At 37.7% G+C, this 27,199-nt stretch overlaps 1 long non-coding RNA gene across 1 annotated transcript; it reads left to right on the forward strand.

The window, feature by feature from the left end:
* LOC137009457 (uncharacterized) lies at positions 1-27,199 on the forward strand. Its single transcript, XR_010892896.1, has 2 exons — positions 1-745; positions 26,205-27,199. It is a non-coding gene; the product is annotated as an uncharacterized lncRNA (long non-coding RNA).

A 27,199-nucleotide genomic window follows, 5' to 3' on the forward strand; every position in this document is an offset into this window, starting at 1 on the left:
CTTCCCGTCTGTCCCGTTCACATGTTCGGCATAAAATATGCTCAAAGTCAACTTTATGACTATTTTTTTTAAGCTAACACTTGTTTTTGTTTTTTTAGTGACGTGGACGTGTATCGGACGGTGACGTCATTTTTGCCCTTAATGGCTGCCGTTTCTCATGTGAAAGGACAAGGACGTTTATTGGACAGAGTATGGACAGAATTGTCTGGCAGGATGGAATATACAGTAAGGGATAAAAAAGGAAAAAAAAAAAGCAAGCTTTTTTCTGACTTCTGTTTAACAAATCCTCTGATCTTTCGCTCTTTAACTCACTTTGACTTCCTTTTCTCTCTCTCTCTCTCTCTCTCTGGCAGTCTCATTTAAAAGTGTCAGCATACTGTCCATACTTTCTCCTACTCCTGTTTCAGCCGATACTGGGGCGTAGTTCTATACGTAGCTCTTTTTCTCTCTCAGGACAGGTGGGGAGATAAACGTAGGTCTTTGGGACCATTTTATCCGACCCGGTGACTTCCGTCCGATATTTTTTGGTAATTCGCTCTTCTTTTGCGCCGCAGAGAGCCAAGAACACTCCAGTATTGACAGCAACGCTCTGCATTTCTTTTCATCCCCATCTCTTTCTCATCTGTCCACCCCTCCACCCTCTCTCTCTTTCCTCTCATCCTCAAATACTCAAACGCTGAATCAGCTGCTTGGGAACGGACGCTCCCCCTGCCTCTTGGCTGCACACACAAGCTGCCTCTCCCTGGTGAGTATGTGTGTGTGTTTATGAGTAAATATGATGTGTGTACACATACATGCGTGTACCGTAAGTGTGTTCCACCACGTTTCAGCCTGTCTGCATTTCTCTTGATATGTCAGTGCGTGCATGAGGATGAAAGGGGAACAATCATAGGCGGCATGTGCAGCCATCCGGCTCCTGTCAAAGTAGTTTTAGCAGCAGAGTTAGCATGCAAAGCTAGCAACTCCTCACTGCATCACGCTGCGACCTTAGCAACTTCGTTCTTCATTTAATGACTTAAACTGTATTTTTACACTCCATCTTTTTTGCATTTCTTTCTTGAGAAGACTTTTAAAAGTAGCGCATCCACTGCTGCCGGCCCCTGACACTGATATTTAGCCGTGTGGTGGTCCAGGGAGATGCTTACTTCTCTTTTTCTAATTTTACTTTGATGGCTCGAGGACAGGCATTAGCCCCTGGGCTGTCAGTCATGTTTAAATGCGGAGCGGACAGGAGCGAGGATAGATCAGGTGACATCAGGATGGCAGCAGCTGTTGCTGGTGGTCAGAGCCTTGTGAAGCACTGGATGTTCAGTTAGACGCAGGAATGGTACACCTGCTTCTGTGTACGTGTGTTGATTGGCGTACGAGCCTATTTCCTGGTAATGCTGCTATCTATGGCGTTGAGCTGCTGGGGCGACGACTTGTGTGAGGAGCCGGCCATGACTCTGTGTGTTGGTGTGGGGTCATAGGGGTCGATTTACAAAAACCACAGTCTGATATCCTATAAGGAAGGGATGATGACAGAGGTGGATGAAAACAGGAGGAGTGGGTTTGATTTATGATGAGGACTTTTAGTTTAATTACTCAGAGAGCAGTGCTGATGCAGAAAGAAGAGCCACGATTTACTCAGCTATTAGCCGTTAGCAACCAATGGCTGCCTCTAGCAATGCACCCGGACTGAAAATGGATTTCCAAACAAACGGTTTACTAAATTGAGATTGTCTAAGTGCATTACCAAGACTTTGTTACTTATGTGGCCCAATTTAGTCTAAATTGAACATTAAATTGTCTAAAAATGTATTCTCTCCTATTAACCACAATTGTTTAATTGTCTAAAATGAAACTCAGTGGAATGTTATCTGAATTGTGCCTGATGTATACGAGAAAATACTAATTCAAATTCAGTGTAAATTAAATGAACTGAATTTAACTTCAAACAAATGCTTGCTCCAGATTAATTTAAACCCAACTGAACTACACTACTGAATTAAATCATATGTAATGGATAAAAACAATTCTTAAATGAAACAGATTTAGGTCTCTTTGCTAAATTATAACAGTCAAAGTGCATTAGAATGATTGAAGATTTTTTGAATCAAACTAAACTGCAGTGAACTGAATTGTACGTCATGGATAAGAACAAATGCTCTAAAAAAAAAAAAATAGCAAGACTTTGTTGATCATTAAATTTGACAAAATTGACAAACCCAGCAGCTGGGTTAAATGATTGCTCAACCTGCTGGGTAGTTTTATTTAACTCAAATATTGTTTAATAATGCTTAAAATGAACCCAAAATATGTTAGAAATGAATATTTATTAGTATGCTTAATAAATGAACATGAATAAGTTTAATGACAATAAACATTTATTAAGTTGCTTATTAATAAATGTTCACCTTTTGATTATTATTGTTGCCTCTAGTAATTATGTGTCTGATTTTTAATTTCCAACATATTTTGGGTTGATTTTAAACCAGACATATAGTCATTTTTAAACAATAGTTGGGTTAAATAAAACTACCCAGCAGGTTGATCAACACCCAACTGCTGGGTTAAAACAACCCAATTGCTGAGTTTAACATTTTCAACCCAACTTGGGTTGTTTTTAACCCAGCATTTTTTAGAGTGTATTGCAACATTTCCGTTTGAAAATGCTCCCAGTCCAATGACAACACAAATGTCCTGTCAGTGCTCCAGCAGCATGTTGTGGTCACATTGAGATGACTATGTGTGAGCATAACACAGACAGTGTTGGATTGTGGGACATGTGGAGTGTGATGGGAGAGGCTTCTCTGATCACATGCATAAATATGTCCTGCTCTGTATGCGCGCTATGACTCGCAGTGCGCCTTTGAATTCTCATCTACAGCACACGCAGCATGTAGGCTAGTGTGTTTAAGATAGCATCGGATCACTCACCCACAATCTTTCTTGCTTTTTTATTGTAACGATTCATATTTATTCACTTTTGCTTATCTATGATCAAAAGTAATTAACGCTCGTACCAGAAAAGATTCAGCCGTATGGTGTTATAAACCACAGGGTGGCATTGAATCAGAGACGTGGTCTGTTCCTCCTCTGACTGCCCTCTGCTGTAATTATCAGTCACATATCATTCACACTATCTCTCTCTCTCTCTCTCTCTCTCACACACATGCTCATTGAGTACAACTGCGGCCATCATATATTCTTAGAGTCTCGCTCTTTTTTTTTTTTTACACAGGACGGACTGGTAAAACCCCTTTCCTCTTAAATACTCTCTATCACACACAGGCATATGCAAACTAACCCTCTGCAGATTTGCTTAACACTCCTGAGAAGGGCTTCATTAGTGGAGTGACATCAGCGATGGTCTAATTCATTAAAGGAGAGAGTCAGCTGAGCAGCATTTGCTTATAAATTGGTATTGATCAGAGTAGGATGGAGAGCAAAGGGGGTTTTCAGGTGAAAGAAGCTTGCCCAGCACACACACACACACACACACACACACACACACACACACACACACACACACACACACACACACACACACACACACACTTCCCTGTACATAAGGACATGCCATACACATGGATATGATCTTTTTTTTTCAGTGAAATGAATGTAGGCCTACTATATTTTAGTTCAATGTATTTTATTTTATATTTTTTTGTATTTTTATGGTACTAAATTATATCTATGGAATAGTTATGATCCATTTATCATCTGTTAATCACTTTTTGAGCATAGAAAATTAAATTTCCAACTTAAACTGTCGTAAATCTTGAATGTTTTGGAGCACAGACTAAAGTTTGGTCTCTTTTAAAGAAGACAAAGTTAAAGTGAAACTAAAAAAAGTTATAGAAGTTTAAGTTTATTATTATAAAAAAATGCAAAAAAATACTGTTTTTAAATTTGGTCACACTTTAGATAAGGGTCCAATTCACACTATTAACTAACTATTAATTATAATTTTGCCTCAATAAACTCCTAATTACTGCTAATTACAGCTGGTCATGCAGAAAAAGGCATTGATATGTACTTTATAAGTACAATAAACAGCCAATATCCTAATATGCATGCTAATAAGTAACAATTTAATAGTGAGAATTGGACCCTAAACTAAAGTGTTACCTTAAATTTGATCTTCCAAAACATGTTTTACTCTAAAACTCTGAGAAAATTAAAGCCATAAATTTAAACAAGTTGTGTTCCAAATTTGAGGTTGATATATTAAAAAAAAAGAAGAATTATAATTACTACCCTTAACCATATCCATAACATATTTTTCTTGCATTTTACCCCACATTTTTTTTTTTTTTTTAATTTAAATTATATTAATATGAATTAATTATATTAAATGCATGCCTTGATGCATGCATAAATGTCAAAAAGTTACATGTGGTTTACATAAACATAATATCACAGTTTAAGAACAGAGAGCAAAAATCGTTGTTTTCCAAGTGAAGTACACTGTTAGAAAAACAATGTGCATAAATGAAGTACCTTAAGGTGTAACAGATATCCTTTAGGGGTAGATATAGTGCAAAAACATTTCCGTGGAAAGGCTACACCAGGCGTCCATTGAGGGTGTTGTAACCGTTGCACGCTTAAAGACAATGTGTACATCATTACACACACTTTTTTCATCACACCCAATCTAAACTGAAACTACTGTAGCTAAGCAATACACAGTGTTATATATTAGCCACGTCAATAAAGTGCTTTAAACAAAAAGTGAATGGAGAGAGACAGTAAAAGTGCAAGAGACATGGTTTGTGCTTGAATGTGTCAGGGGTCAGGAAGAGAGAGAGGGGAGGGGTGGAGGTAGAGAGTGAATTAGGAGGAGGAGTGTACTGGCTCTATAGGCTGTGCATTATGGATGATGAGAGAGAGAGAGAGAGAGAGAGAGAGCTGGACAGGAGAGATGTAGAGAGGGCAGGTCAGGCACATTTATTCCCCATTCATTTCCAGACATCAGAAGATCAGGGTACACAGCAGCCCTCCGCTAGACCTAAACTTTCTCACTACACGCTTGTGAGAGAGAGAGAGATGGGGCAGAGAGGGGGAGGGAGGGAACAGAAAGAGTGTAAGATAGAATGAGAGAATGTGAGGTGGAGAGAAATAGAGTCAGATAGCAGAACAGAGAGAGAGAGAGAGAGACTGCAGAGGCAGCACCTGGGACACTGAGAGAGGAAAAGCTAGAGCACTTCTTCCTGTTTGCCCTTTATTGTTTTATTCTTCCTTGTGGCGCATTGGCCCAACTGAAGCTGGGGGAATCTACCTGACAGCTACCCACTAGGTAAGCACCAAATCTCTCTCTATCCCTCTCTCTCTCTCTCTCTCTCTTCCTCTGCTCTCGCTGCAGCTGCACCTCTCAGGCTGACAGTCAAGGTGAATCGTGTGTGGCTGCGCTCTGCGTAGACTAAGTGAAAAACTGCTCTTCCAGTAAAACTAGCACATGCTGCCTGGTGTGGGTGTGTGTGGGTGTGTGTACAGCAATGCAGTTTTTGCAGGGTGAAGAGGAAAGAAGAAAAATTGTGTGAATCTATAAAAGGAGGTGTAAATGCATTTCCTGAGATTTGTATTTGCCTTTCTGGAGTGTGTCAAAACGGAGAGAGCTCTTCCTGACTTCAGCTGGCTTATTGAAGTGAAATGACGTGTAAAAACCCTCAACGTTAGTGACCTGACCTGTAAAGTCACAGGACCATGCAATTTCCAGGATATAATTGGCATAAAAAAACGACACTACGCCGGTGTGGCACAAAATTAGCTGTGCCGTCCTGTGACATTTGTACGCAAATTGGACGTAAAGTTTTAAAAGTGTAAAGGACATAACCGGACTGCGTGTAATTAATGTTCACTACCTTAGAGGCTTCTATTTGTGGATTATTGTATGTACATTCTTCCATGTGCCCACATATCCTGCTTGGTAGACATACTTCTTTATATGCCCATATGAACAAGAGCAGCTATGGAATGTAAAGAAGTATGTATCCCAGGTGAGAGAAAAACGGGGCTGAGGAACGCACACACATACACACGTTCTTGAGGAATTACTGGATAACTACAAGGACCAGTGTTTTTCAATAGGTTTGGACGGTAAATTTGTTGCGTGAATAGCGTAGGTGTGTTTAAGCGCTGGGATGTAAAATGCAAACTGTCCTATATGGAGCTACAAAAGACTAATCTTGGCCTGATAGTGACTATGTTAGTGTTAAATTAACCAATGATGTACAGGGCGATGCGATGCGTGGGTCGCAAAAGAGCTTGGGTTTCTATGGAGTAATCAAACTGGTCGCCTCACGTTGAAAACACACAGACAGCAGTTCAGATGGTGCAGTGAACAAACGCTTACTAATGAATAAAATCAGGGAGGAAGAGAGAGACAGTGAAGAAGAGAGAGAGAGAGAGAGAGAGAGAGAGCTTTCACATAGCATCAGAGTGATACTGATGAAGCCGCTGGGGTGACGAGTCTTCAAAATAATTCATACCAAAGTCCAGTTGCTTTGACTGTTGAACATTCACATCTGTGGTTCCTGCTAAACTCGATTGTCCCAGTTTTGACACAATTGGTTTTGATGACCTCTGCTCTTCACTGGGAACAGATTGGCCAGTGAAGTCATAGTCAAGCTATCCATTTCAGTCAGCTGGAAAGGATATTCACAGATTTTACATTGTTTCTACAGGAGACGTAATGTTACGGTACAAATAACCGGTCTTAACCTTAATACGCATCTGTGCCTGGGTATATCCTGCAAAGCAAAAAGTGTGACTGAAATCTGCTATTTACCTTCTGAAAATGTATATTTACAGAATTATTTGGGGGAAAAAATGGTCTACGAAAAAAAAAAAAGCTACGTAAAATAAATAAGTCTACACAAAAAAAGTAACGTCATGTTGCGTTGATTAAACAGCCATTTTTGATGCTTTAAATTGGTACTATAGTGAATAAATAATGATTTTATATGTATAATATATTTTATACAATATAACAAACTAAATGTTTTGGACAAAAAAAAAAATATATATATATATATATATATATATATATATATATATATATATATATATTTTTTTTTTAATTCCTGTTTTTGATGCCTTAATTTGGTACTATACTCTAATAAACTAATTCTTTATGACCAATAAAATAATACAAGTAAAAAAAAATTTTTTTTTTTTAAATGTTCACATTATTTTATACTTATGTATACTTATGGAGCACAAAACCAGTCATAAGTCACACGGGTATATTTGTAGCAATAGCCAACAATACATTGTACGGGTCAAAATTATAGATTTTTCTTTTAGGCCAAAAATCATTAGGATATTAAGTAAAGATCGTGTTCCATGAAGATATTTTGTAAATTTCCTTCCGTAAATATATCAAAAATGTATTTTGGATATGCATTGCTGAGGACTTCATTTGGACAACTTTAAAGGTGATTTTCTCAATATTTTGATTTTTTTGCACTCCAGATTCCAGATTTTTAAACAGTTGTGTCTCGACCAAATATTGTCCTGTCCTAACAAACCATACATCAATGGAAATATTATTTATTTAGAATATTAGGCTTGTTTTGTGGTCCAGGGTTACATGTATATATATATATATATATGTGTGTGTGTGTATATATGTATATACAGGCACCTTCACTTAAAATGGACGCACTATTTTGTCCTCTTAGCTTCTGGCAGTCCTGACACTTCATTAATAAATGTATATGTTTTATCTCAACAGAGTCTCTGTACTCACAGAGGGACTAAGTACATAGATGAACTTTTAGATAGACAGGCCCAGCTGTCCAGCTTTTGTGTCGAGCAAGTGTGTGTGTTTAAGCACTGCTGGGGAACATTCACTCAGCCTTTAGCAGTCGAGTCTTGATGTCTGTGGACTGCGTTACGGGAAGCTGTGAGATGGTCAGAGGTGGTCAGAACCCGGTAAAGCAAATCCACTGAGACCAACAATCCCATCAGAGGATGTGCTGGCTACACCAATGCCAAGCTAAGCAGGGCCTGTCTCGATCTGATGAGTGTGTGTGTGTGTGTGTGTGTGTGTGTGTGTGTGTGTGTGTGTGTGGACGACAGTCTGGGAATGATCGGAAAAGGAGATGTTAAAGATGTATTTCTAAAAGAGTAGGCAGGACATCTATAAAAAGTTATAACGGTCGCTATGCATTAGTCGTTTAAGGCCTTCGGTGGGTTAGAAAGTAAAGCGAGACATTACAAATCCGAAAAAGAATGGTCGAAGGAAGGAGAGACAGCGAATGAAAGTGGGATAAGCCTCCCATGGGATGACTGGAGAGAGAGAACGAGTGACCGAGATGAGAGAATGGACGATATGTACATAAACGAGTGAATCACAGGAGGAGATTCATGGGATAGACAGAAGATAGGTCAGGCTGTGAAGTGTGTGAATGTGAAATAGCATGTATATGAGAGAGAGAGAGAGAGAGAGAGAGAGGGGCTGGATTGATGATGGCGATGTTCCGGGCAGACGGGCTGTGAAGCTGCTGGACGGAGGGATGGAGGGGGTTGGGAGGTGTATTGTTCTGTCACTTTTCCTGTGTCAGCAGGTGGAAGCGTTCATCAGGACATTAAATATGCAACAATGCTGACTGAGCCAGTGAGCTGAGACAGCCAAAGCCCAGCACTGAGGGGACTGTAGGGGCCAAGGGGCCCACTAGAATCCCCACACACTTCCTAGCCCCAGCTTAGATACAGGACAAACCCAGCCGAACACCGTCCAAACTAGCTTTCCGACAAGCTGTTTGTCTCACAGCCAAAGATATTTGATGTTTAATGTACATTTATGAAGAGTGTGATTCAGGACGATGTGTTGTAGGGCCACAAACACTCGACAAAATAGAAAGCAAGTGAATGACAAAATGTCTGATCACCACTTGCATTGTTCACCCAAAAATGAAAATTATCCCATGATTTACTCACCCTCAATCTTCTTTCAGCCAAATCATCAGAGTTAAATAATATATTAAATATATTTAATGTAATAATTAAAGATGTTAAAAATATCCTGCCTCATCTAAGCTTCATAATGGGAGTAAATGGAGGATGAGTTTAAAAAAAAACAAAAAACAATGTATTAACCATCTTCCGGCGCGACACACATACGCATTCGACATAGTTCACAATGACAATAATGATATTTGTCTTACACAAACACATCTATCCGCTTCAGAAGGCCTTTATTAAACCTCATTTTATGATCGATGAATGCACTTTTTTGGGCTTCAAAAACTCATCCTCCATTCACTCCCATTATTAAGCTTGGACAAGCCAGATATTTTTGATATAACCCTGATGGTGTTCGGCTGAAAGAAGATAGTCATATGGCTTGAGGGTGAGTAAATCATGGGGTAGTTTTCATTTTAAGATTTACATTGAAGAAATAAACTCATCATATACTGTAGACATGGCCTAGGCGTAGTAGAGAATATCACAATAATAAGGATACATGTTAAATTATGTTATACTAACATAATTCTCAAAGTATAAAATATTAAAAAAGCATATTTAGACCAGCTAATACGTTATTAGGGGAAATATTAGTTTAATGCTTTGAATGGATAATTTTGCCACTTCAGTTTAAAAAGGTAGAGGAAAGTAAATGATGGACAGAAAGCAGAACAATTACAGGATAGGGTTTACTCATTTATATATAATATCAGCATATCTGTGGAAAACTGGAGACACTGAAGACTGGAGTAATGATGCTGACAATTCAGCTTTGCCATCACAGGAATAAATTACATTTAAAATATTAAAATAGAAATAAGTTATTGTAAAACCTAGAGCATGCTAACCAATAAGCCACAAAGCCAAGCTAAAATACCTCAGAGATGCCAAATGAAATCAAGTCATTAAATATAAAGGGTAGCGTATAATGATATCACAATTGATCTACAAGCAGTAATATCCCACTAGAAAAACATTCACAAATTGGCTGGAGTGTAATGAGTGGTAAATCATATGTCCTGTATACGGGTAATTGCACCATGTGATAAAATAATTTCTGAGAATGAATCACTTGTCACGTGTGCCTAGCAGAGAAGCAATAATGGTGGAGATAAAAAGAAATATTTCCGGGGAGGTTTGGGGATTTGTTAAATCATAAATCGGTGTCTGATTTGTGAGATTATGAAAAATACGTTGAGTGATGGTGTCAGGTCGAGAGCGGTGATTAAGTGCAGCGCAGCCGAGGAGTGACGCGGGTGTGACTGCGAGGAGCCAGATAAATCAAGGGCAGTTTATCAAGGTGGGCAATAAGGAGGCAGGTTACAGAGCATAACATTATTAGTCTTCCTCACACAAGTGTGCTCAGTACTGACACGTCATGAAAGGAAACCGTTCTTTGCTTTCCAGAGGGTTTCAATCAGCAGCATATAGACAGCATTTCTGTCTGATGGACACTGAGTGTAGGAGTGTACTGGGACAGGACCATCACAACACACAGCGTATAACCCCTGCAAATAACATTCACATATCACATACAATCGTGGGCAAAAGTGATGTCTGGCATAGGAAAATTGATATATTATTTTGTACACATATTGCATAGTTATGCTTTGAATCAATTGTTTTGTTTTATTTGGCAATGAAACTTGCCAAATTGTGCATACATCAATTTAGGCCAGGCTCTCATGCAAAGAAATTATGAACACATGCAAAAACAAGAGACACCCAATGAAATATTAATAACTGATTATGATGTAGTCAATGTACGCTTTTTCCTCTGAGCTTTTTGTTTTTATATGCATGTTTTTTGCGTAACATAAAATCTGTAGCTATAGTTTGCCATTTTCTGCCAAATAATTTTGTCGGATAAATACCTCAAGTGTTTCATACTTCTCTCACATTTAAAAGTGCATACTATTTTCCTCATACTTTGATGGTTTAATCAAACTTGTAGGGTCATTAAAAACAAAGATCCCCTCCAGACATCAAGTTTGGCCACTACTGTATGCATCTAATTTCACACTGCTGTATATTATATGTAGTGAATATAAATGATCTATATACTGTTCAAAAGACTGGGGTTGGTAAGATTTTTGGTAACACTTTCACCCATAAATGAAAATTATCCCATCATTTACACCCATTCAAACCATGGTGTAAATAACTTTCTTCTTTCAGCCAAACACAATCTGAGTTATATTAAAAAAAATATAATGGATCTTCCAAGCTTTATTATAGGAGTGAACGGTGCCCTAGATTTTGAAGCCCAAAAAAGTGCATCCATCCATCCATCCATCCATCGTAAAAGTAATCCATACGACTCAAGAGGGTTAATAAAGGCATTCTGAGGAGAAGTGACGAGTATTTGTGAGAAAAATATACATGGTGTACTGATGAATGTCAAATCAAATCAAATCACCAGTCATGAATTAGAAGTCTAAAATGAGAAATTTTAAAGAGAAATGATTTTGATATAAGAGAAGAGGAGCTTGAGTTTGTTGATCGGCTCTATTTGTTTTAACCGCGAGAGCCGTCTGCTCTCATCTAAGCTTACTCAACTCCTACATCCTACGTCATACGTCGGGTCAGAGGTCAATCTTCCGCCGGAACTCAACGAGCACACGGATGATACCGGAAGCTAGTGATTATAGTTTATAAAGTTTTAAATATATATTCTTTTTTAACAAAAACCATCGCTTTGAGAAGGAATTTATTAACCCACTGGAGCCGGATGGATTTCGTTTAAGATGTGCTTTTTAGAACTTCAAAAACGTGTGCGCCATTCAAACCCGTTACAAAGCTGGGAAGAGCCAGGATATGTTTTTAATATAACTCTGATTGTGTTCATCAGAAAGAAATAAGTCATATACACCTAGACTGGCTTGAGGGAAAGTACAGGATAATTTTCATTTTTGGGTAAACTATCCCTTTAAAGCCTGTAAGTATAATGCATTATAAAGCTATTGTTTCACAGACAAGGGTTTAGCCTAGTCACAGACTAAAATGCATGTTGCACTGACATATTTAAAGATTGACATATTTGATTGTTTTGTCTCATAATGCAACCTAGTAATGTTTTTTTTTTTCCTTTTTTTTTTTCTAAAGCGTATTTATAAAAGCTACTTAAATGTCCTAATTGAACTGAGGCCTAATCCAGGCTTAATCCAAGCCCTGTCTGTGAAACCAGCCCATAATGTATTTTCATAAGTAATCATAACTAAAGTTAAAATGCATTATAATATTAGTTGCAGATTCCTTGTTACATTTGGTTGTTTGTCATGTGTTTTTAAAGCACTGATTGTACTTTCCTGTAACAATGAATAGACATGCATAAGACTGAGCCTAACTGTGCTTATGATTATTCATGAGATCATACAATGCATTATAAAGTGCATTAACAAGGCATAATTAATATAAAAATACTTTTATGACACGTTATACTATAAAGGCTTTACGTAAAGTGTTACTAGATTTTGTAATGTTTTTGAAAGTCTTGCATTTATTTGATTTAAATTAAACTGATCCAGCAGCCATTACTACAACCTTTCTTATTTCTTATTGTTGTTGAAAACAGTTGTGCTGCTTAATAATATTTGTGGGAACCTTAATACAATTTTTTCTGATGAATAGAAAGTTCAAAATTAACTTAATATTATAAATGTCTGTACCATCACTTTGATACATTTCATGTGTCATTCTTGCTGAATAAAATGATTAATTTCTTTAAATTAATTGACCCTAAACCTTTGAACAGTAGTGTATATTGGATGTTTTGTCTAAAATACTGTAAGGTTTTTTTTGTTTTGTTTTGTTTTGTTTTTTACATTGAAAATGCAACAATTAATGATGTTAAATCAGTGCCTAAATAGGTGCTCAAATAATAAAATATTTATAATGAAAACATGGAAACCCATAAACTTTAAGGCTGGCTTTAATTGCATTTGTTTTATGATTTAACTGACTTAATTCATTTGACCTGTAACATACATTTTAAATGACATTCATGCTCGGCTTAAATAGGTGACCTAATGATGGTTAAAAATGGTTTTCTCCCAGTCCATCCATGTAGTGTTGTAAATTTATGAAGTTAGTTTCCAACAAAAAGACTAAATAAATCTGTGCTCTTTAATCACACTTAATTTATCAATGCTTATTAAACTGTACCTATTTAATATTAAAATGAGAGTCTGTGTTGACACTTTAAAGAGCATATTTTAGTGTGTAATCAGCAGCATTGGGTATTCTGAGGTGGAGCAGAGGGCAAAGGTCTCGTCTCAGGAGAGAGTGGCAGGATCAAATCAGTGTTTGATCCAAATCTTCTGCCCCTTTGGCCCACCTCCATATCCTGTGCTACCGCTGAGCCCCGTCAAGCTGTCAATCCTCTTGCGTGTGTCACGGTGTCAGTGCCCTCTCTTAGAGAACTTAGTAAGCTGCCTCGCTGCCTACTGCCTTGTGAAGCAGCATCCTATCTGGAACAGGACTGACTGAGTACTTCAGCAGTGAAGCAGTGCTTCAAAAACTCAGGAAACTCATCAACTTGATTTCAGAACAGCTCACAACATTTTGAAACAAAGCAAGCAGTGACAGGGTCTCAGTAAATATTCGTACTAGGCAGCAATTTAAAACTATTTAACCAATTATGAAGGTCCTTATTCAGGTGCAACTGACTGAAAAGTTTGAATAAACCCAGAGAACAAATCAAGCTTTAAAATCTTCTTTTACATGCCAGTGTCCTGCGTCAGCGTACGCAAAGCGCTGCGTCTCCGTGAACCTTCACGGCCCACACACACACACACACACACCTCACTTCAGTGCCACTCGTACGGAACACTCGAACCGAGGATCAATGCGTTGGTAATTTGTTTCAATCAATTAAAGCGACATCTGCTAGCATTTAAACCCCAATAACAGTCAACCTTATCTAGAAACATGCTCCCACTGCAGAAAACAGAGCGAAGGAAACAGAAAGACATGTTTTAATGTCCTGCAAACATAATTATAGCATATCACAGTACAGCTGAGTATCACAGATGGACGTATTATTATGGGCTGTCATTTTTTCTTTTAGCTGAGCTGAAGGCATTTTCTCAGTAGGATGTTTGCCGTATTACATCATAATTACATTTTTCCCATCACACGAGAGTTGTTGGAAGAGCTCAACATTTCCCAACACCAGGAACGGCAGCAAAATCACCCAGAGACGAACGTTGTTTTCTTCCAAGTGCAGTTATGTCCAACTCTCCCCAAACGCCCTGATAGCAAATGGATGTTCTTCCCAAAAATTAGCATGTTGGATAATTAAAATTCACTGGAGCTGTAAACCAGGAGGAAGTAATTAAAAGAACAAGGGCGCTCCGACGCAAAGCTTCATTCCATCAGCGACGAGGAAAACATTAATTCCTATACTTTCTCTCTCTCTCTTTCCATTCTGATATGAAACAGGAGTCGTTCTGCTGCAGACTGCATGCAGCAATGTGGCTCACCCTCAGCCCGAGGCTTCTTCTTAATTGAAATATGATCATATTAACAGCTGCTGCAATTTCAGCTAATTTATTACAAACTGTTACTACATGGTAATAACTATGTAACTGGCATGTTAATATCAGGAACAGCCCTGAACACTGTAGTATTTGTGTGAGAGTGATAGAAAGCTCCTGCAGAGTCACATCCACTACCTGAGAGTCCAGCGCACATTCAGCAGTACTGACCGCCATAAAAACACAGTCTGTACTGCTCGCAGAGAGAGAGAGCAAAGAATTATGGTCTGAATAAGTAAACATATTGTGAAAAAATTGAAAAATGAACAAATGAAATGATGTGGAATAAAAAAGCATGAACATTTGTAAACTCACAGGAGCCTGGGGCATTTTTCCCTATTAACCCGCTGTATCTCAAACGAGAGCACATCTCAAGATTAAAATATAATTATCTACTCAATTATTAATATTAATAGTTTACACCTTATATGCTATTTTCAGAATTGCTATTTGTTTAAAGGAAAAGCAAATTCTACATTTTTTAAAGTATACACCCTACAATTAATATTATTGCACATTTTAAAACTTTAAACTTTAAGACATAAAAAGTTATGGTATTTATTGACTTCACAGCCATGAAAAAAAACAACTATTATTTTGTTAACATCTGTCAGTCATTACTTTAACTAGGTTAGCAACTAATGTTTGTTTTGATAATCGATTAATCTGTCGATTAAATTGTATTAATCAATTCAGATTAAAATTCCAAAAGTTGCACTGAAAAAAAAAAAGAAAAAGAATTTACTTAATTTTTCTTTGTCAAGTTTTTACATACATATTTTTAAATACATTTCACATATGGAATTAAGTAACTCTACTTAACTAAGTTAAGTACAATTAACAATGAAAATGAGTCATTTTAACTTGGCCAGTAAAAGATTGAGTAATTTCTATTTACTTCAAGTTTCCTTTGCAATACTTTTTACTCAAACAATATAATACTGAATTAAATCACGCTTTTGAAGTGTATGCTTAGAAACATCCAAGTAAATAATATAATAGATATTGTGTAGACACCAGAAGTAACGCACACCTGAACACAGAGACGGTAACATTCGATGGATCGTTTTTGAGTGTGAATGTGTCTTTTTGAGTGGAAAATTAACTCCAAATGTCACAAAATTGCAAGTTACTAAACCTAACAACAAAAGCAATGACAAATACAGATAAAATAGGTAAATAATAGGTAAATAGGTAAGTAACAGAAGAAGCAAAATACTGGACACCCCAGTAAATCAGATTGTTAAATCAGCACTTTCTCACAAAATCACAGATGTGTTTCATGTGACAACTAAGTGTAACTTGTTTGTGATACTTAGTGTTTACAGCTGCCCCGTTATACGTATAACATGAAAAATGAACCACATTTTCATCAAATACCACAGCAACAAAGTACCACAGTAACTACTACAAAACCACAATATTTTGATATTGACACTATACATCAAATATAGAAGGTTTTTTGTCGTGTTGATGACAGTGATGCACGCCAAATATGACGTTTTAATAAATTAACTATAACTCCAGTGACTGCTATTTTATGGCTAGAAATGTGTGTAAGTCAGGAGTGAAGCGAAGGGAAGTTTAAGCACAGGTGAGCAGGCAGCGTTCACTTATATACGGAGAGTCCGTGATCACACAGCCCTTTAAGTGAACATATATTTCAGAGGTGCAGCGTCAGGAAGAGCCTAGTTAACATTCCAGCATCGCCGCACAGGGTGTTAGCCAAGTGCTGAGAACATTACTGAAAGACAGAGAAATGAGCAGATTGAGCGATAGAACGCAGGGTAATAAGGAAGGACATTGGAGAAAGAAGGGTAAGATGATCCTGAAGAAGTTTCAGTAGGAAGAGTTCTCTGTGCTGATCTGTAGATTCATCATTTGCATTGCAGAGTTTCACCGTCTGCTGCTGTGACATTACACCGACCTCATTGCATTCGCAGTAGAGCTGAAAATAGAGCCATAATAACAAGAGCCTGTGTTTGAATTAACACACAGTAGAAATTATTCTCAATATAAATGGAAGGTTAATATAAATCAGCAAGCCTCTCTCTGGGAAACAGCAACACCGACAATCTGGGAAGCAAAATCTAATTTTAACCTAGCAATAAATAAAGCTTCATTTCTCAATTGAACATTTTACTCGCATTATTATATGCTGATAATATAATCTGTAAAGAAAAAACAAGAACATTATTAACACACACATATATATATATATATATAGAGAGAGAGAGAGAGAGAGTAGAGAATAGATACATTTGTCACTACTTTGATTTGACTTAATTTAAGGCAGCAATTATAGCCATGTTTTCAATTTTATTTTATAGTTCATAAGCAGAATAAATTTGCAGGCCTGTGTGTGTGTGTGAGCACGTCTCTATGTGACTCGTTCAGAGACTCTCACAACACATGACCTCAGTTCTGAGTGTTTAAACACACAGCGAGTTTAGCCTCATCCCCGCAGCGGCCCCTGGCCTCGTTCTCACTCTCACTGTTTCAGGTGGACACACACTTATTCAGTCTCTCTAACATCTCTGAACACAGAGGGAGAGACACTTCACAGCTGCGCTACAGTACAAATCGCTTCAGTCAGATCACTTTTCCACTTCAGTTCCTCTCCATTTTTTCCTTTCTTCACCTTTTTATTCTTCTGTCTGTCCTTCACTGGTGGACTTTCGCTGTGAGTGAGTGTGTGCATCTAAAGCTCCAGTGCTGTTTTCACACCGTCTGCAGGATGTGTTTGTATAAGTAGCTAGCGATGCGATGAAACGGCCTGATATTTAATGGTGTTTCTTGAGCGCATTAGAAATATTTCTGAAGGATCATGAGACGCTGAAGACTGGAGTAGTACTGTAGCTGCTGGTATAAGAGGTTTTAAGCATCATTTGCTAGTCGGTTACATGTAGTATTAGGATTCTCGTTTTAGGGCGGTTGTGTAGAGAGTCGGAAATGTAGGTGGAGGGAGTGAATGAACAGCGCTCTCATTACCCACAACTGAGGTGTCCTCGAGCAAGGCTTCTAACCCCCAATCGCTCCCCGGGTTCTGCAGCAAAAAATGTCTGCCCACTGCTCCGGGTGTGTGTTCACAGTGTGTGTGTGTGTGTGTGTGTGTGCACTTGGATGGGTTAAACGCAGAGCACAATTTCTGAGTATGGGACACTATATTTGGTCACACCTCACTTCACTCACTTCACAAAGCATTTGATTGGACAAAAATCTGTGCAGCGCAGGATGAGTCATCAATACTTATTTAGTGCGTTTTCCTAAAATAAAACATTTAAACATGGAATTTGTTATTGTTTTTAACCGTAGATGTGCAATGGCGCTGCGTGCTTCCAATTCCTCACACACACACCACTTAAACCTTCCATGAAATAATCTTTCATAAAGTTCGGAAAGGTTGAAGAGAATTACAAGGACATTCGCGGGCTTCATTGCCGTTTTTTCCATATGCTCTACGAAGCATCATTTGTGTGTTTTGGGATGCAGTGGGCTTGTATATTGCATGCTTTCACTTTCAAATGCTCAAATGCGCTTTGTGAGTGTTTGTGCCTGCGGCTGTGTAAGCGGTTAAATGTACCTGCATCTCAAAATAGTTTTATGAGGCAAAATTAATGTAAACACTGTCAACGGATTCAACAGACAGGACAAACCACATCTTATATTTCACAAGAGATCTGTGCATTAGTGTGAATGCAGCTTGTGAGATCTCTGTCATCAGTAATGATCAAACAAAGATGAGAAAAAGATGAAAAGATGAAAAGAGACAAAGATGAAGATAAGTAAAGATGAGAGACAAAATCACTCATTACTCTTAAATACTGAAAGAACTCTTTGTTCAATGCTTGTAATGTGTGTTTTTTTTGTGCCTCTTCATTATTTACTACTTGCTTTTATGTTTTGAAGCTATAGTAGTTTATATATTTAAAATTCTTAACATACAGTTATTTTAATTTAATTTTTAATGTGTAATAATTTTTTTAAAATTATGTATAATTACATATGTAATTAAATAATAAAAAAAAAAAGATTTTAAGATTTTCAGGTCAGTAAACAAATTAAGTAATAAGAAAAAAGTAGATCAAGAATCGTTTCGGAATCGGATCGTGAAACCCAGAATCGAAAGGGATATAACACTCCTGGACTAAAAGCCACAAACATCATTTAATGCCGTCTTTAAGGAGAATCGAAGGAGAGAAAGAGCAAAAACAATAAGGAAGTAGGAGAGCACATTTCTGAAAATCACATGCTATCAGAGTATGTATTAAGAAGTACACGCATATATGTGTGTTGTATGAATACAATCCAGACATACTACATCCGCCTTTTGGCATTGTCATGTGACTTATAGCATCAAGTGTATCAGATTTCCATGCCATACATAAGAAGTGTCCAATCCTGGTCCTGAAGACCTTGTTTAGCTGCTTCAGGTGTCCTTAATTCTGGAAAATAATGACCCTCCCGGAGCAGGATTGAACAACCCAGTCCATCCATGAATATGTTGATGGCATCATGGGATAGGTACTTTTTAATGAATATGGCACATTAGGACATAATAGTTATTCAAAATATACAGCACTTCAGATTCTATATGCAGGAAAGTATGCACATTCTTTGCTATCGACTGAAGCATCTATGATTAAAGATCTGCCGTAAAATGCTCATGAATGTAACAGTCAAACATTCATTCTATGGTGCATCCTTATCAATGTTCTTTTAGTATTATTAATATTCTATGTACTAACATTTTGGATTAGCTTTTATTATTATTATATTTTTCAGTTTTCATTTTAAAGGTGCCCTAGAACCAGTTTTCACAAGATGTAATATAAGTCTAAGGTGTCTCCTGAACGTGTCTGTGAAGTTTCAGCTCAAAATACCCCATAGATTTGTTTTTATTAATTTTTTTAACTGCCTATTTTGGCAGTTAAAAAATCGGTGCATTAACTATGCATTAACTATGCACTGATTTAGGCTGCGGCCCCTTTAAATGGCGTGCTCCCCGCCCCCCTCAAGCTTTCGACTATAATACAGTGTATAAACAAAGTTCACACAGCTAATATAACCCTCAAATGGATCTTTACAAAGTGTTCGTCATGCATGCTGTATGCATGAGTAAGATCATGTGAGTAAAGTATTTATTTGGATGTTTACATTTGATTCTGAATGAGTTTGATAGTGCTCCGTGGCTAAAGCTAACATTACACACTGTTGGAGAGATTTATAAAGAATGAAGTTGTGTTTATGAATTATACAGACTGCAAGTGTTTAAAAATGAAAATAGCGACGGCTCTCGTCTCCGTGAATACAGTAATAAACGATGGTAACTTTAACCACATTTAACAGTACATTAGCAACATGCTAACGAAACATGCTATCATGGATCATGTTATCATGGATCATGCTATCATGATATCATGGATCATGTCAGTTATTATTGCTCCATCTGCCATTTTTCACTATTGTTCTTGCTTGCTTACCTAGTCTGATGATTCAGCTGTGCACAGATCCAGACGTTAATACTGGCTGCCCTTGTCTAATGCCTTGAACATGAGCTGGCATATGCAAATATTGGGGGCGTACATATTAATGATCCCGACTGTTACGTAACAGTCGGTGTTATGTTGAGATTCACCTGTTCTTCGGAGGTCTTTTAAACAAATGAGATTTATATAAGAAGGAGGAAACAATGGAGTTTGAGACTCACTGTATGTCATTTCCATGTACTGAACTCTTGTTATTCAACTATGCCGAGGTAAATTCAATTTTTGATTTTAGGGCACCTTTAATTTTATGCTTTTTTCATTTTTGTTAGTTTGTCATTTTCTTTTTTTTGTTTTATTTGTTTTTTATGTTTCTATTTAGCTTTCATTTATTTTTATTTCAGTTTTTGTTTTACTAATTTTAGCACTTAAACCTGTGTTCGGTAAGTTTTTCATCTCAATGACATCATAAACACTTAACAAAGAACATTTTCCTGCTGTATGCCTGTCAAATCATTGTCTGTTTCCTGTAACTCATACCTAGATAAGATAATGAAGGTCATCAGTACCTGAGAGTGTAGAGGTCTTCACTGTACTGGAGACATCTCAGAAACCGCGTGTGAACTTGTTTTAGCAGCCACTTCTCCTTCAGCAGCTGTAAAGATTTTAAAGCTGCTCCATTACACATATCTCTTGCTGGACAGACAATGCGATAAAAGAGAGAGAGACGAAATAACAGTGCCGCAAATTAGAGTGGATAAGAACTTCAACGCAACCACAATTTAGATGCTGCAATTAGATGAAAATGTTACACCCTGGAGTAGAAGCCTCTATTAAAGCAGATTACAGTGGCCCAAAGGCAATAAGAGTTTTAGATCCCCTACAGTAACAGAGGAGCAAATGATCTAGATGATTCCCACTGATCCAACATCTGCAGAGAGAGAAGCACACGTAAAAAGGGATTAAATAACCAACTAAAATAAATCTAAATTGCTATTGATTTCCTAAAAAGGTGTTCCCGTTAGATTAAAAGGTTAAGAAATAAACCGCTTTGGGGATTACATCATTCTGAAATTAAATCAAAGATCTGCAAAACAAAGATGCCAGTAATCTCAGAGTAACCAAAACAGGATAAAACAACGCTTAATTAAATTAAACTGTCGGAGCATATTCAGCTGTGGTGCTCCTGTGTAGACGATGTGAGTTTCAATCCATTGCTCTTGATTGCTCTACTAATAATAAAAACAATAAAAAGCTAATAATTATTGGAACCCAGAACATTCTGGTAATGCTATTGTTGTTGTAAAAAAAAAAGAAAATGTAAAAAGAATATTTATACAACGTTAGGAACACAGGATCAGAGTTGCACAGTGGCGTTTTTGTGACAGGACCACCAATCTTCCGATCATTTACTGTCTCTGTTATAAATGGCAAAAAGGCCAAACGAAAAAATGAAGTATATAAACCGAGGATCCTTTGTGATTTAACAGGCCCACAGCACACATTATACAACAAAATGCAGCTTCAAAACCAAAAACCAAGTTCAATGAATGGTGAATCAACCTAAATTCTGACACAAAGGAGAGTCAAAAAGCTGACTACTGTCTACTGTATTTGTAGCGGTCTGATGCCTGGATCAGCCAATCAGGGCCAGAAATAGTGCTGAGTAAGGGCCTACGCTAGTGCTCACGTCCGAATGCAGAGGAAAGGAAAGAAGCCAGCACTGCAAGCACACTGCAGCACGCTCAGCACCTCTCCCACATCCTCTGCTTTATCCGAGGGCACCTCCAAAACTCTAGCCCCAGGCTTTTGCGCAAAGTCAGGCCCAAATCACCAGTGTTGGGTTCACTAGTTTCGCTACCGTGATTCATCGCTTTTTTGAGACTGGATGTATTGAGAAGGAACAAATAAATCCAAACTACTAAAAGTAATAAAAAATAAAAAATTTAAGTGGGACAAATGGACTGACACTGTGAACAAAAAGAGTCAGCAAAGACTATACTTCCTTAGGAAGATGGTTTTAATGTAAGTCTTCCACTGTTAAAAGTGTTATTGAAAGTGTACTGACCTTTTGTATTGTTTGCTGTTACGGTGGAACAAAAGAATTCGCTCAGGAAAGTCTTAGGCACTGCAAGTTAATTACTTTGATAGAATGTAGATGCCGTAGTAGAGCTATGAAAATTATATCTGATTATATGCATCCACTGCATAATGAGTTTGAGATTTTGCCTTCAGGACGAAGATTCAGGATGCCAGTGTTTCTTAAAAATAGGGGGGAAAAGGGTTTAAATGATCAAATAGTTTTTTGTTGTTGTTGTTGTTGTTAAATGTATGATGTACTGTCATTGTGAAAACGCATGTTGAAACCCACTGGAACAAAATTTCCTCAAGGGGATAATAAAGTTACTACTAAAGTTCACACTGGTCAGCTCAGTGCACTGCTGCAAAGCGAATTAACTCAATTAGCAGGCTAGCTAATTAAAATGTCCACAGAGGCTCTGCTCTGGTGTCCAGCGTGTGCATCTGATGGGGTCAGGTCTGCTAAACAACTCCATTACAACCCAATCCTCAGCTGCTGCACTCTGTGAAGCACAGCAGAAGGTGTACAGCACAGTACGTCTTTCTGAATCATGGGTGGGATAATCTCAGTCTTCTTTGTCAGCAGCAGTTCAGAATTGCTTCCGTAGCATGTCAAATAAAGCGGCTGTTAGTGATGCAATGGTCCAGGTGCTGCAGTCACACTTAAAGGGTTCATTTACTCCCTCATGTTGTTCCAAACCTGTAGGACGTTTTGGTCACACTTTAGTTGGAGACTGTCCTCCAAAATAAAAAAATAAAAAAGAACAACCCTTAAGGTCGTTTTTCAAGCACCTCGTCACGACCTACATTTACGTTTTAAAGCTAGCTGGCGTAAAAATAATGACAGTGTCGTGTTACGTATGACGTATGTCTGTCGTTACCAATCAAAATGCGTGTTCATTGAAATGAAATGTGTGGACTTTTTACACCATTTGTACTATTTCCATTTAGCAAAACTCATTTTTTATTAAGGACTACAAAGACCCACCCCACCTCTAAACCTGCCCTTAGTGATTTATAGTGCATACACACTTTCTGAGCACATGCGAACCCACGATTGCATGATTGTATATTGTTGCATATTGCAATGCTCTGCCAACTGAGCTATGAGAAACCCGAAATATGAAGCAGATAAAAGGGAGCAATGCATTAAAATGAAAGTGTGCTGTTGTCGATAGAGGCGCAACTTTAGCAAACGCTCCTTTGGGTCGTATTTCAGGGAAGTGACAAACAGCCGATATGGGAGTATTGGTTGGAGAACATGTTGTTTAGTTAAGGGTCCAATTCTCACTATTAACTATAACTTTTCCCTCAATAAACTCCTAATTACTTCTTATTAATAGTTAGTAAGGTAGTTGTTAAGTTCAGGAACTGAGGATGTAGAATAAGGTCATGCAGAATAAAGCATTAATATGTGCTTTATAAGTACTAATAAACAGCCAATGTTCTAGTAATATGCATGCTAATAAACAACTAGTGAGAATTGGACCCTAAACTAAATGTTTTTTGTTCTGTAAAACAAAAGCTATTTTAAGAAATGCTTTTTTTGTCCATACAGTGAAATCAATGGAAACCAAAAATGTTTTATCAACGTTCTTCAAAATATTTTCTCTATGTTCTGTGAAAGAGGTTTGGAACGACATGAGGGTAAATAAATTACACAATTTTAATTTTTTAACCTCTTAGTTTCACCTAGATGGGCAACTAAGAAACACTTTTGTCTAACTATGGAGACAGTAGAGAGGTAGAGAGAAAAGAGGATGGAGAAAAGGGAAAAAGAGATTGAATCCAGAATGCCATTTTGTAACCCGGCACATACATGTTCAGCTGTCCTGATAATAAAAGGAGTGTGTGGGACATTCAGTACAGTCCGAGAATAGATCTTTAACCTGTAACCCTGTTAACAGACAAGCACAACCATCTAAAATAAGTCTTTCAAAAAGCCTAATTCTGGAAAAAAAAAACACAGTGTCTGTAAGCTGCTGAGTGTATGAATTAGTATTAAAATCTGTCTTGATTCAGTAGCGTCTCTCTATAGCCTTTCACTCTGTCCTCTACGTGTGCGCTGATCCACAGACACCGCTGAAATGAACATAAAGGACATTTACCGTGCTACATATGAAGTACTCATTGTTGGTATTTAGACGCTTTAGCATTTAGGCTGAAATAGAAGGTTGTGCGTTTATTATTACACACAAAAGCAAAAAGAAAAAAGGAAGTTTTAGAGAACAATTATGCCGTAATTCTGCAATGGGGTCATGTATTCGCTGTGCCCTGCCTTGTGTTCTACTTCCTGTTTTCTTTCTCTTCTCTTACATTGTGTCCTAACTAGGGACGAGGAGACTTTATTTATTTCCTTTTTCCACACTGAAAGCAAAAATCTCATTGAATGGTTCAGGCACAGTGTTGGAATGCAAATGGTGTACACAACAGAAAAGTAATGGTTACACTTTATTTCAATAGTCCACTTTAGACGTTCTACTAACTATATGTAACTCAACTATAATGACAACTAACCCTCCGAGTGTTAGTAGGCTGTTAGGTTAGGGTTAGGTGTTAGGGTTTGGATAAGTAGAATAAGTTGTGAAGTTATCTGTTGGGGAGCATCACAGTATTAAGCAGCCAGTCTACTGATACTCTAATGAGAGTTCGTTTACATGTAGAATGGACCACTGAAATAAGTGTTACCTCATAAATAATTGATTTTAAATCTAAATACTGCACCAAACATGCATTTCTATTACATAATTGCAATTTCAGTATCATGGGAAATAATCTGTCCAGCCCTAGTTAGAGAAAACACTTTTTATGTGATATTGTGACCATCCTGACCTTACATACGTCACTTGTCCTCAAATATGAATTGCAGAGAAGTGGAGGGAGAGCGAACGAGAGGGGAGGGCGTTCGTGCACCGGGTATGTGGGTTGCTGAGGTATAAAGCAAAACCGAAGTGGATGCGGGAACGATTTAACAAATAGCCCATCATAAAAAAATATAATGCCACTGTTTCCTTGAGCCAGATCAAACACACACTTACGCTATAAATACATGCTTTTCTCTTCAGGCTGTCCAGGGAGAATGGCAGGCAGCTTTCCTAATGGCAAAATTATTAGCTCATGCTAATTTAAAGATCCAGGAACGGAGCCTGAAGGACAAACATAAAGAACCGAACACAATGAGCTGGGATAAACTGCAAAGAGCTGCCTTGTAAAAGCACCGACTTCAGACAGAATGAGAAAACAGACAAGAGGGAGTTTAAAAGGAAACGAAGGAGAATGAGACATAAAAAAGACAAAGTGAGACAAAGGAAGAGTGGAAAGTGAGGGTTGTAAATGGGAGTTAGTTCTAGCTGTGTGCTGTCTTGTGGCTTCATTAGCTATATTGACAGAGCTGTGATGAATTTATTTCCTCGAGATTGTCAGCAGCCATCATTTACACCGATTCCTCTGTCATCACTGGTCACTCCTTTTTTCCTCTACAAGCTCTTCAGTTCCTCTCCTGCCCTTTCTCTATGAGCAATGATGCATCCACCTCCGTTCTACATCTGTGAAGCGCTGTTCTCCTGATCCTGACTGCATTAATTCTTGTTTGTGTGTGTTGTCTAAACTGATACAGGCTGTAATCGAGTCTCTAAAACAGAAGTGTCAAACTCATTCTAGGTTCAGGGCCGGATTGGACTAAAACGCCTTTACAACTGGCAAAATCGGACAGTGCATGGATAGTAGGGAGAAAAAAAAGCCAGATCATTTGTGTTTTCCTACTTTAGGAACATGATGCTGCTAATACAACTTAAAGTGCATTGCAAAGTTCAAAATCACTTTAATTAAGGATACTGAAGAAAAACAAAAGGGAGCAGACTGAAGATACTCATTTTGACAAGAAAAAGAAAAAGTCTTGGCTATCTATATCTTGACTATCCAGATCCAGTACTTATTTCAGTTATTTGCCAAGGCAAGCTATACTGGATATATGAATCACTCCAATAACCTAATATAATGAGCTTTTTTTGTCCTCAAACTATCCTGGACGGAGGTGTCTAATATGTCCAGAGTGTTTGCTCTATGATTGATGTTTCTGTGTCTGCTTTTAATAAACATTAAAGAAGTTTTAAAAGAAACACCACTCAACTTTCCTCTTCTTCTACAGGTTCTGTGGTGTCCTTCTCCTGTCCCGTTTGAGATTCTGGTCTTGCCCTAAAATGCTTTGCTAAAGCTGGTAAAATGGAACCAAATCAACTGTTTTATGGATTTGGTCCCCTTCAACCAGCTGTAGCTGTGCATTGATCACCCCGTGGAGCTGATGAAGACAGACAGCTGCTGAACAATAACTGCCCGGTGCGGATCTACCTTCACAGCGCTGTTGAATGAATGTTCCTTTAAGCACTAATATCATGATTAAACACTCTTTGTCCTCTTAAAACCCAGGTGAGTATTATATATGTCATGTCATTTATTATTTATGAGCTATAATTGTTGATTATGTATTCAAGCCAAATCACTATCATTGGAGAGAGGGCTCAGGGCTCTTTATGGCTGCACATTGATTTCTTGTCTCTCGGCTGAAAGAGTGAAGGTGTTGGGCTGCTAGATGGATGCAGGGAACGAGGGAGGGGGTGTGTGTCAAGATGTTGAATAAGTAAAACAGTCGTTCCTTTCCTCTCTCTTTTTTCCTTCTACACTTGTCGTGATTCTTAATGCACATGGTTGATCAATAAAAGCTCATCCTGAAGTTCATAAACTGCTGAAGTGGTTTTTGCTTTTCTGAAACAGACTATTCAGCGGGAAAATAATGTAAGGCGGGGACGTGATTTTATCCACAGGGATTTGATTGGACTGAAACGCACTACACTTCAATATTATTGGTTATTTTTTCTTCTCACATTGCCAAAAACAAAAACAGCAGAAGAGTCTTCAGAGATGATGTAAATTTTAATTATTAACAGATTGCAATTAGATTTTATGGTGATCGTAGCGGTGCAAGTGTTCCTCTCTGAAGGTGGTGTACATTTTTTGTCAATGTTAAAATAACATCATCATTATTTTTCTTGTGTGTATATGTATTTTTGCTGAATGTTTTTTGACATTTTTACATCATGAGCAGCACTGTTTTTTTTTTTTTTTTTTTTTTTTTTTTTTTCAAAA

Source organism: Chanodichthys erythropterus, chromosome 20, assembly GCF_024489055.1.
Source record: "Chanodichthys erythropterus isolate Z2021 chromosome 20, ASM2448905v1, whole genome shotgun sequence".
Taxonomy (NCBI): domain Eukaryota; kingdom Metazoa; phylum Chordata; class Actinopteri; order Cypriniformes; family Xenocyprididae; genus Chanodichthys; species Chanodichthys erythropterus.